Source organism: Schistocerca nitens, chromosome 2 (assembly GCF_023898315.1).
Source record: "Schistocerca nitens isolate TAMUIC-IGC-003100 chromosome 2, iqSchNite1.1, whole genome shotgun sequence".
Lineage (NCBI taxonomy): Eukaryota > Metazoa > Arthropoda > Insecta > Orthoptera > Acrididae > Schistocerca > Schistocerca nitens.
Genome location: NC_064615.1, coordinates 492,621,147 through 492,632,797, shown reverse-complemented (window position 1 = coordinate 492,632,797; position 11,651 = coordinate 492,621,147). Strand labels below are relative to the sequence as shown.

Genomic DNA, 11,651 nt, shown 5'->3' with positions numbered 1-11,651 from the left:
GTAGGGTTGCGAAATCATTCTGCACCCACATTATCCACCAGATCCTGCCCTCAGACTTTTACCTTTTCCGCTCTGTATCGAACAACCTTTAGGGAACTTCTTTTCCTGGTGAAAATGGGCTCTGAAGACGGCTCGGTGAGTTCCTTGTCTCGGAACTTCGTGATTTCTACAATTGCGGATTCGAAAAGTTACCCCAGCGTCGATGACCAAAGCCTCTGCTATGTGTTGTGTTTATAAAAATTATTGGATGATGCTACGAACTTGTGCACCAACCTAATACTATGTGGATGTAGATATTGGTAGCACATTTTGCGGGGCATTCAAAATTTTTGCGGCAGTCGATCCCATATATCCGCTCAAGGGTAAAGTTTGACAAATAGAGAAATCTGAAATATTCCTTCGGGCCGGATTTGAACCAGCGACCTATGGATATCTGCCATAATGACCACTACAGTCCACCGCTCTACCAACTGAGCTACCGAAGGAGTGCACAGACTGCGTTCTCACGTGGCCCACATTAGTGGCTGCCTCGCCCCAGAGCCGTCACGTAGCGCGGCCTTCGCGCGGGCGTCGAGTCAGCGGCGGGAGTATACAGTGATCTTCTAGTGTCACTCGTTCTGGCGACACTTTTTCCACCACCGGTAAACAAAGGTCGTCCGCTGGCCGCAGTTGCTGAATTACTGGTTACTCATTGACAAGCTCCGTCGCATTACAAACACACACACACACACACACACACACACATTCATTCATTCATTCATTCATTCATGCATTCATTCTACCTACCACTGCTGCGTACGTGGCCGAAGGAATAGGATCTTCCTAGTTCTGTTGACAGATGCGAGAAGAAGAGAGACTGCTGTGCGAGATCTTACCGTGCAAATCTCACACTGAGGAATCATTGCGGGAGTACCATCCGCGTATTTTACAAAACCATTTATGCGTTTTTTTCCAATTTGCGGATTACAGACGTCATCCGTGAAATAAAGTTCGTTTGACATATGTTAGTTTTTCTGAATACTGTATTACATTCTTCGCAAAACAGGTCTACCTATGGGAGAAACACGTCTACCTATGGGAGAAACGAGTCCGCCACCAGTTCGCCAAGTATGTCGTGCGGCCAGCCTACTTGTTCTAGCCCCTATTGTTCTTATAACAGGGGAAAAGTAAGAAACAGAGAAATATTACGTTGTTGAAGAACTGAGGACGCTTGTGGAAGTGCAAGGAAAAGGAAAGTGGTGAATTACAAATCTGTCATTTCGTCATTTAGTATGTTCATTAGAACCACAGAAACTTTGATTAATTTTCATCACACAGGCTCCTATTTACTGCATAATACAACGCTTACACAACACCAGAATTTGGCACACCAAGCACATGCCAACTGCCAGTATGACGCAGTAAACAAATCATTAATTACGCCCTGATACTTAATTATAAGGGGCTATCAAAAATTTTGTTTGAGGGCGCTGCTGCAGTGTATATGTAATGTCTCTGATGCCGGTATCTAAGTACCGACATGTAGACAAGGAATTAATGTGGCATTCGTGATTAGGCGACGTGCATGTGGTAAATGCAGAAACGTAAACAACGGCAACGTATTACAAAATGCGTTCAAACAGGATCAAATTCTTGTTACTCTTTTCTTAGGTGCTGAAGGACAAACAGCGGTAGACATACATAGGAGCATGAAGCAAGTATGTGGAGCAGCATGTCTGTCGAGAACCACCTTTGTCGAATGCTGAGCCGAGTTCCGTGCTGGTCGCTGTTCATTACAAAACGTCGGTCCATCTGGGAGGCCAGCCTCATCCATCACGGTCGAGTGGGAGAGACTCGGGCACCGGCCTTATAGTCGTCTTCCCGCACGCGATTATCCCGCCTTCAGTTCCGTAATACAGTCGTTGAAGGGTTGACAATTCCTGTCGGACGAAAACGTGCAGCCGGCAGTTATGAACTTCAAGCACCAAGACTCGGTGTTTTACCAAACTTTTATCTTCAACCGGCGCGTCGGTGATATGATTGCCTCGGTGCTCACGGCGATTTTGCCTGATTGGAATACAAGTTCTGGAGTATACGGTCTTCAGACGGAAACGTCTTGGCCGCCCTTTATCTTTCAGAAAAATCAATATTTAGGATTCAAACGAGCCATTTGGTGCTTTCCTATTACAACCATCACGCAGCATGTTTCCTTAACTTTAATGATTTGGCAGTTTTATCAAAAGAAATGGAAATCTCTTCACCAAATAATAATGAAATAGATCTGTAACAAGGTCAGAAATCAGCTGAGATGAAAAACAGTTTTTATAATTTGAAAATTTAGTTTTCAATTAAAGGGCACATCTTGTACGTTAAAAATGCCCAAGACTCACTTTTCAGATCGCAGATGCAGCAGATGCGACGAAGTTTGAGGACAATCAGTAATGGTTATCATCTTGGAGTAAAGATAACATTCTGCTTGGGGAATATGGCTTCTGGACCAAATAGCTTGTAAGAGGTCCATGATTAAGGAATTTGTTGCTAGCGCACTCGAGCAGATGTAATTTCGATGGATTGCGCACGCGCTGCCTGCGATATGTAAGCTATAAGAGAATCTCAGACCAAAGAGCAGTGTTGATTGCAGTAGAACTGTGTAGTAGTAGGAGTAAGTTGTTGCTAGCAGTCGTGTGTATGAAGTTGGCTGGGCCGGTCGTGGGGAGCGAAGGCGAAGCCTGAGCGATATAATATAAGGTAAAAGCAACCTCGCGCAAATGTAGTATTGTTATATCAAGTCCCATGCAAATGCTTTTAAAAAGAAATCTCTTAATAATAATCTTATTTCTAAAAATTAACTTTTGCAAATCATTCATCTCAATTTAAAGGATTTACTAATTTCTCCAATCCATGGTCATCCGATTATTGTAAAGAAAAATCGGTTCTTTCTATTTATACATGACAAATCTATCGGCTAGCATTGCACTGAGCTGTGCCAGAAAAATTTCGTATAGGAGCAGATATATACGCGTTATCCGGCGACCTTATTGAGGTAAGAATTTTCTATTTATTCAGAATGATCTTTCAGGGCCATGACGCAGCACTGCTGTCGTCCAAAATTCAGCAGTTTAAATTCACAGTCATTATTGAAAGGTTATAAGTCAGCGACTATTTTTTATTGAGAGATTAGTCACATTTTATTATTGGTAGTTTATGGAATTTATTTATTGGGAGGTTACGCTAAATGTCAATGTTATATTTTTTACTGTTGGGAGGTTACGGAATTTTTCTGTTGGGAGGTTACACTAAATGTGAATACTATTCATATTATTTTTTGTTGGGAGGTAACAAGCACTTGAAAATATGCGATCGTGTATGTGCCAAGTTACTCATTCCATTTCTGCACTGTAACTAGTAATTCAGACAAAGTAGCAGATAATTTCACACGTCAGCGCTACAAATGCCCTCCTTTGCTGCGACTCAGCACACTTACAACCTAAGGTACCATCGCAGTTGTTGGAGAACCCGCAATAACGTATTTGCATGAAAATGAGAGCCAACATAAATTTGTGCGCAATGGAGGAAAACAAGAAAGAAAAATTGTACGTCTAATCAAGGCCTCAAGTGACTATTATTGCTACCTAGACCAAACTAGTCTGCATTCCTGTATGGCCAGCTAATGCATACTCAGAAGGTAATGCATACTCAGATAATACACTCCTGGAAATGGAAAAAAGAACACATTGACACCGGTGTGTCGGACCCACCATACTTGCTCCGGACACTGCGAGAGGGCTGTACAAGCAATGATCACACGCACGGCACAGCGGACACACCAGGAACCGCGGTGTTGGCCGTCGAATGGCGCTAGCTGCGCAGCATTTGTGCACCGCCGCCGTCAGTGTCAGCCAGTTTGCCGTGGCATACGGAACTCCATCGCAGTCTTTAACACTGGTAGCATGCCGCGACAGCGTGGACGTGAACCGTATGTGCAGTTGACGGACTTTGAGCGAGGGCGTATAGTGGGCATGCGGGAGGCCGGGTGGACGTACCGCCGAATTGCTCAACACGTGGGGCGTGAGGTCTCCACAGTACATCGATGTTGTCACCAGTCGTCGGCGGAAGGTGCACGTGCCCGTCGACCTGGGACCGGACCGCAGCGACGCACGGATGCACGCCAAGACCGTAGGATCCTACGCAGTGCCGTAGGGGACCGCACCGCCACTTCCCAGCAAATTAGGGACACTGTTGCTCCTGGGGTATCGGCGAGGACCATTCGCAACCGTCTCCATGAAGCTGGGCTACGGTCCCGCACACCGTTAGGCCGTCTTCCGCTCACGCCCCAACATCGTGCAGCCCGCCTCCAGTGGTGTCGCGACAGGCGTGAATGGAGGGACGAATGGAGACGTGTCGTCTTCAGCGATGAGAGTCGCTTCTGCCTTGGTGCCAATGATGGTCGTATGCGTGTTTGGCGCCGTGCAGGTGAGCGCCACAATCAGGACTGCATACGACCGAGGCACACAGGGCCAACACCCGGCATCATGGTGTGGGGAGCGATCTCCTACACTGGCCGTACACCACTGGTGATCGTCGAGGGGACACTGAATAGTGCACGGTACATCCAAACCGTCATCGAACCCATCGTTCTACCATTCCTAGACCGGCAAGGGAACTTGCTGTTCCAACAGGACAATGCACGTCCGCATGTATCCCGTGCCACCCAACGTGCTCTAGAAGGTGTAAGTCAACTACCCTGGCCAGCAAGATCTCCGGATCTGTCCCCCATTGAGCATGTTTGGGACTGGATGAAGCGTCGTCTCACGCGGTCTGCACGTCCAGCACGAACGCTGGTCCAACTGAGGCGCCAGGTGGAAATGGCATGGCAAGCCGTTCCACAGGACTACATCCAGCATCTCTACGATCGTGTCCATGGCAGAATAGCAGCCTGCATTGCGGCGAAAGGTGGATATACACTGTACTAGTGCCGACATTGTGCATGCTCTGTTGCCTGTGTCTATGTGCCTGTGGTTCTGTCAGTGTGATCATGTGATGTATCTGACCCCAGGAATGTGTCAATAAAGTTTCCCCTTCCTGGGACAATGAATTCACGGTGTTCTTATTTCAATTTCCAGGAGTATACATTTCTTCCAGATGAATAATTTACACGCAGATACGGATCGAGCCTGTAAAACTTCAACTCGTCACCTGCCACTACAACGGTCCTGTACCGCATACATCACCTTCTTTGCCCTGCGCCTTAAGTTTTGTGACAATCGTTTGCCGTCCGAATTCGATAAAATTACTTGCTAAACCAGCCAATCAAGTGACCGACCATCTGTGATATGTAAAGTTAGATTAAGTAGTGCGTAAGCTTAGGGTCTGATGACCGCAGCAGTTTCGTCCCATAAGGCCTTACCACAAATTTTCAATTTCCTAAAATTTTCTGCCTGGGAAGACCTCTGACAAAGGTAGCAATACTGAAGTTCACGTCGATCCCAGTGTACTAACAACTCTGTTCGTCCACAAAGTTCCATTTGCTCCGCTCTCTATTCGCAATAGAAGGAGTATAGTTTGAGTAATTGTAACGCGATGTTTACATTCCAGGAAGTGTCGTACTGAGATACTCTTGATGCTCGTACATGTGGAGTTATTGGGAAGAGATTAAGAATTAGAATGGCATTTGGTGCAAACATTGACAGAGGGTACTGGTGACCACCGGTGTCGGACAGGCAGGTTAGTGCTGGCTGCCACTGGTGGCAGCGACCGCAGTGTGTGCCGTGCTGTACAGAGCGGCCATCATCTTCGTCGCATCGCCGACCACTATGGGCGGGACAGCCCCCCGCACACCTCGGTACCCAAGCCACATGCCAGACAGTCACACTTACACCACAGCGTTGCCCGTTTCCTCCTCATCCTCCTCCTCGTCCTGCCCCGAAAATGACTCTCTCGGTCGCAAGTTTCAGTAACTGAGTAGAAGGTTAATTACAGCAATATCGCGTAGTACTGCAGTATTTAAATTTAAGCAGATGGGTGCAACCTGGATGAACGGGGTGACCGGGGTGGAGGGGGGGACCATTGTATATCGCTTTCGCACTAAAGGACTCTACGTTTGTTCCGAGATAGACTAAACAGGGACATGCATGCAGAAAAAACTCCTTTTTGTCACTGCTTTAACTGATTGAAGATATTACTTACTTCGTTTTTTCTATATTTGTTCCTCTTTTTAACTGCTTTGCATAACAACGGTATTTGGTTAGATTCAACATTGGATAGTTTGGATAAGTAAGTCTCAGTCTGGCACAGTTTTAATCTGCCGCAAATTTTATAACCGCGCACGCCCCGGTACGGAGTTAAAATTTCATTCTCGAGATACATTCACTTAGCTGTTACAGGGTAATTCCAACCCAATTTTACGGCGTATACTAGAACCCCCTTTACCATCCTAGATGGCGTTTTAAAGTAATTCAGCTACAGAAACCCAAACAAACAGCGTCAGCATGAGTGGGGGTCTGTAATTAATCACTCGACTGCATTATGCAGCGCCGAAATATTTAAATTTACTTGTTCTAACTTGCCAACGGCCTTCCCTTAGTGGTAACACCTATTCTCGTCAGGAGGTTAAGCGCTGTCTGGCTTGGCTAGCACTTGGATGGGTTACCGTCCAGGACTTTGGTGTGTTTGTTGGCAAGTGGGTTGCACTCAGCTTTTGCGAGGCCAATCCAGGAGCTACTTGACTCAAAAGTAGCGGCACCAGCCACGAAAACTGACAACGTCCAGGAGAGCGGTGTGCTGACCACATGACCCTCCTGTCCGCATCCGATGACGCCTAAGGGCTGAGGATGACATAACCGCCGGTCGGTACGATTGAGCCTTCAAGGCTTGTTCGGACGATGTTTGTTTTATTTTCCTACTACAGGTAAACTGGAGCCACAACACGCGAAAAGCCTTTTAAGATTGTAGCTGTAACAAAACGGAACTATGTTGGTACGTGTGCTTCATCTCTGATGACCTCAGCGCCGGTTTGCTCTTAAACCGAAACAGTCATTCATTTCCAAAGATTTGGACTCTCGCTGTGCTTGTGCAGTCACTGGAAGAGAGGGCAGGGCCCAATTTCCCGCACACGCTTACGTGTCCTATTCAGCTATGGATTAAAGCAAAAAAATATGGGCTCGTCCGGGATTTGAACCTTTTTTTGGTAACCATATATATTTATTTAAATATATAAACACCCCAATCGAGAATCATACCCCTAGACCAACGAACCACGACGGAAACATTTTTCACTTGTGAGACACACGAAACGTGGAGACAGTGTCACAATTCGTGCAGGAGGCGCCCAGGCGTGTGGCTGTCGGCTCCGACACCAACAACAGCGCTGCGTGTCTGAGTGTGTAAGGCAGCGCCGTATTCTGATTCAGTAGAGCACGTCAAGGCTAATCAAGAGGAGAAATACAGACAAGATCCTCTGCACGAGATACACTTGTACGGCCTTCAGTCAGTTGTATCTCTTGGGCTACTTTTTCTCTTCCATCTCTTACAATACGAAACGCCAAAGACTAGACATTTCCCGTTGGTATATAACACAAATTCCGTTCCTGACCTGTGTTCGATTTTATCGCTTATAATGAAGAAATAAAAGTGGTTCAGCAAATCGCTTCCGCATCGACGTTAACTAATGGAGTTGGAAACAAGAGCGACCGCAAGATTGTGTCTCATTCACAGAATGACAGAATCTTGTTACGGCAATAATTTCAGTCCATGTCGTCTTAGTCATCTCATTTACGAACGAATTTAATGCAATTCCTTATTAGGAGGGATATTCCGAATTACAATTTGTCCATACTGTCAAAAGTTGTCGGGGCAGTTATGTAAATGCACGTGTCTTTGTGTCTCTCATATGCAACAGTTGGTTACTGGCACTGCGGCCGTTTTAGGGACTGATAATGTTAACTGAAATTTCTTTTTCCGCCAACAGCGAGTTTACGCCAGCGATGACAGTTACCATCGCACTTGGTGGTATCTAAATTGATTATCAATTATGTCTGACGTATGAAGCTGATTTGTGAGTGAGCTTAGCTGTGTTGCTACAAGCAATTTTCCGAAATCATCAAAATGTTCAGGACGAAGAGCGCATTCGACTGCCGTCTGGTATTAATGACGATATAGTAAGGCACAGACAGCAGAAACGTACCAGTCAGCACTGGAGGCATGAGCTAATAGCGGGAAAGTGACGACTCACCACAATGCTAGCCCACGTACGGTTCAGCCCACAACGCCTTTTCCATTGGAGTCACATCGGGAACTGTTTGATCATCCATCCTATTACGCTGTCCTTATTTCCACAGATTACCAAACTTCGTTTTACACGAAGAAAAGGTACAGATAACTGTCACATAACGGTTCCAAGCAAAGGCGGCAAACGATTACAGCACAGAAATAGGCTGCTTGGTTGATTCGGGGGAGGGGCCAAATAGCGAGGTCATCGGTTCCATCGGATTAGGGAAGGGTGTGGAAGGACGTGTCCTTTCAAAGGAACCGTCGCGGCATTTTCCTGAAGCAATTAAGAGAAATCATGGAAAACCTAAATCAAGACAGCCGGACGCAGATTCCGTCGTCCTCACGAATGCGAGTCCAGTGCGCTAAACACTGCGCCACATCGCTTAAAGAAATAGGAGACATGGTCACCAGTATGACATTTCTCCAAGATGCAATTATGAATTAGTCCCGTAGTAGTTCAAGAATATGTTTGTCTTCAAATAAATTCTCCAGCACGTACAGTCTCCCTCTGTTTACAGGTCGAGGGGAATCTACTTTCTAGGTTATCCTCGTACACCTCAAGCGTATAGTGAGACATCACAGGGACCTACATTCAGTAATTAACATAGACGAGGCTTTGGCTGCAGGGAAATGTCACAAAAGACTTCTCTACCGGCTTTTGAAGACTGTCGCACAGCCTACTTATTGTGGTGACGCAGTACAGTCACCTCAGGTGATCACCGGACAGTGGCTGGTGCACGGTATAAGCCAGCGGGCTTCCTGTTTCCTCTGTTGCCTGTGCAGCCAAGATCGAAAACCGTCCCACAGTACTACTCGACAGACTACAGGTATTCGCCAGAAATGCAGGTAACTACAGATATGATCACTTCCGTATGGGCATGGCAAAAACTGCTCGTTCCATAGAAGCTACGTTTCACTAACAAATGTGGATAGGTGACTGAGCCATTAGAAGAGGTATCAAATGTACACATAGGGTATATTACCCAGCATCTGGAGGTACACATCATCTACAGGAATTTATAACGGCAATTAAATTATTGATAATCAGTTTTGTGCGCATTTAAGAATCCCTTTGCGCACTGTTTTTGTTAAGTAGGTGCAGAATTTATTAGACACAACGAATCTTGTTTACAGTTACGCCGAAACGCGTCTATGATGGTGTACATCTTCCGAAAGTATCAGCAGAGAACGCAGAGCTTCTACTTAAATCAGACGATATGCTCATATAATGTACACGTTTTTCTATTTGGAGAATCTAAGGAAATGTGTGTCCCATATAGTATCAAGTGCCGCGCTACTGTAGTTCACCCAACAAACAGACGGTATATTATAATAGAACATCAAAATAAATTCTAATGCTATGTTAAGAGACATTTTCTGAAGCTCTACAAGTCTTTTTTATAGGATACAATCGGGTGCAAAATGCAGGACTCACCTGGGATTTGAGCCCCGGATCCCTCACACCCGAAGAGAGAATCATAGCCCACTCTTATTTTATCTTTTATCTCATTTTGTTCGTTATTGTTCGTTTCATTTGTTTGTGTCGGACCAGGGCAGTTAATCCTTTAACCGAACACGCTCAGCTACCGTTCCGGCAACCCCTAGGCAAACGAGCCACGTGGTGGAAGATTGTTAAAGACATAAGCAGACAACCCACACCTCCTAAGGACTTCTGCACTTGCGCACGTGCCGAAAATTGCGATCTCGTGGCTAGCTTAACCATTGCGTCACTTCATGCCGCAAGACCTGCAATGTTTTGTGTAGAGGCAGCTCATGTCCGCTGATATGTTAATTGATCCCAATAATCTTGCCTTTCCTGACGAGTTGCGGTGATCTGCATTTATCTGGTTTTCAGGCGAGTGAGCTCTTTAACAAAGCATGGCTTTCCAAGAGATCAGTTGTCAAGTGATTGATTACGGTTTTGTTTGTATGTCTGGGACGAATCTTCTCAGACACATTACAGAAAATAAGAAAATCTTCTCAGGAATCTCTCTGTAATCTTAACAGAAAGATAAACGACGGTGTTAGATCTGAGAAATATTGGTGGTTTCGTGAAACATAATGAAAATAACAATTTGCTTTCCCAACTCTAGATTAAATCTTATCCTGAAGTTCCTTTCTTTATATGTCAATGGGTTGATTTGTTGTGGTTTTCCTTCGTTGTGTGGAATTTAAAAGAATTATTCCTAAATGGTAATGTGGGTTTGAACCACCTGAATCAACTATGAAGTGCTTTGTTACTTAGAACATTATCTGTCTCATGATCAGAACCATTAGTTTCTGTTTTACAATTGCGTTGGTACAAATCCCCGTCACCTTTATGGCTACTTAAAGAAATAGTCTGACAGCCACAGAAGGTTATATTGTTGATAATGGGCGCAGCCTTATCTCAATTCTCTTTAAGTTGGGCATTTCTCTGTAAACAAACGTGGTTAGCGACGTTAAGTCTAGGATGATTAAAACTAAGGAGACATTTCTTGCCTCCTTCAATAGCCCGTTGATGATTTTGTTCTGCTAATGATGCAAAAGGGCTTCTTTTTCTCGAAGCAAGTCATCGAAAGTCTTCAGAGGTTCTCTGATCAATCGCTTTAGAGGAGAATTCATCTAAAAACCACTGTCTTAGCCAATGGTAAAAAGGGCATAATATTAGCAGTAAAATCCTTTATCTTCGTGTGGCAGTAGTAGCCAGTGGTATTTTCAAAATGTGATATCTCAGCATACTTCTTTGATTTTTTCCTTTTTCTAGTAAAGGCACAGATAGTTCATAATGTGTAGAATATGATAATTGATAATCTGTAGTTCAACGAAGATAAACATATGAGAGGTGGCATGAGCCCCCTCTCATATTTCTATCTTACGATTCTCCTCTTTAATTGCTTGCGGTGGAAAGTCGCTATTCCTTCACACGCGGACTTCCCACGCAGCGTCTCTCGTCACCCGAGTGGTCCGGTGACAGGCTGGCTCCGCTGATCTGGAAAGGGTTAAGCCGACGGGTGTGAGGAAGTCGAGTGAATGCTTTGCAGACGCCGACATTGTCAAAAGACACGCCCGGAGAGGTCTGAAGTAGCGGCTGGGCTAGAGGTTCCGTTACTTCGCAGAATCTTAGCGAAAACACTTTCTGGCGGGCTACCAGCGAGGCGTGGGAATGACTTGTGTACCCAGGCAGTTGTGGCGGGAAAATTCCCGCGCTTTCTGCAAAATAGTAACTGTGATTGGCTTGCTCAGGGCATAGCTCCGTGACGTAGCAAAATCAGCGCAGAAATTGGCGCCAAGAATCTCCATTGGTGGAATGGTAGTGCTCCGGCAATGGAGTGGAATTTTCCGCCGGTTTTCGAGTTGCTGATGGGAACGTTTAACCACGGCCACTGTCGTGGGGGCGGGAATGTTGTGTGTTCGGCCTGTAC

The 11,651-nt window shown here is 45.4% G+C and overlaps 1 non-coding gene across 1 annotated transcript; it reads right to left on the bottom strand.

Annotated features, from left to right (window-relative positions):
* Positions 1 to 395: 395 nt before the first annotated feature.
* On the bottom strand, positions 396 to 485 carry Trnay-gua (transfer RNA tyrosine (anticodon GUA)). The gene is given in 2 exon segments: positions 396 to 431; positions 449 to 485. It is a non-coding gene; the product is annotated as a tRNA-Tyr (tRNA).
* Positions 486 to 11,651: the final 11,166 nt, after the last annotated feature.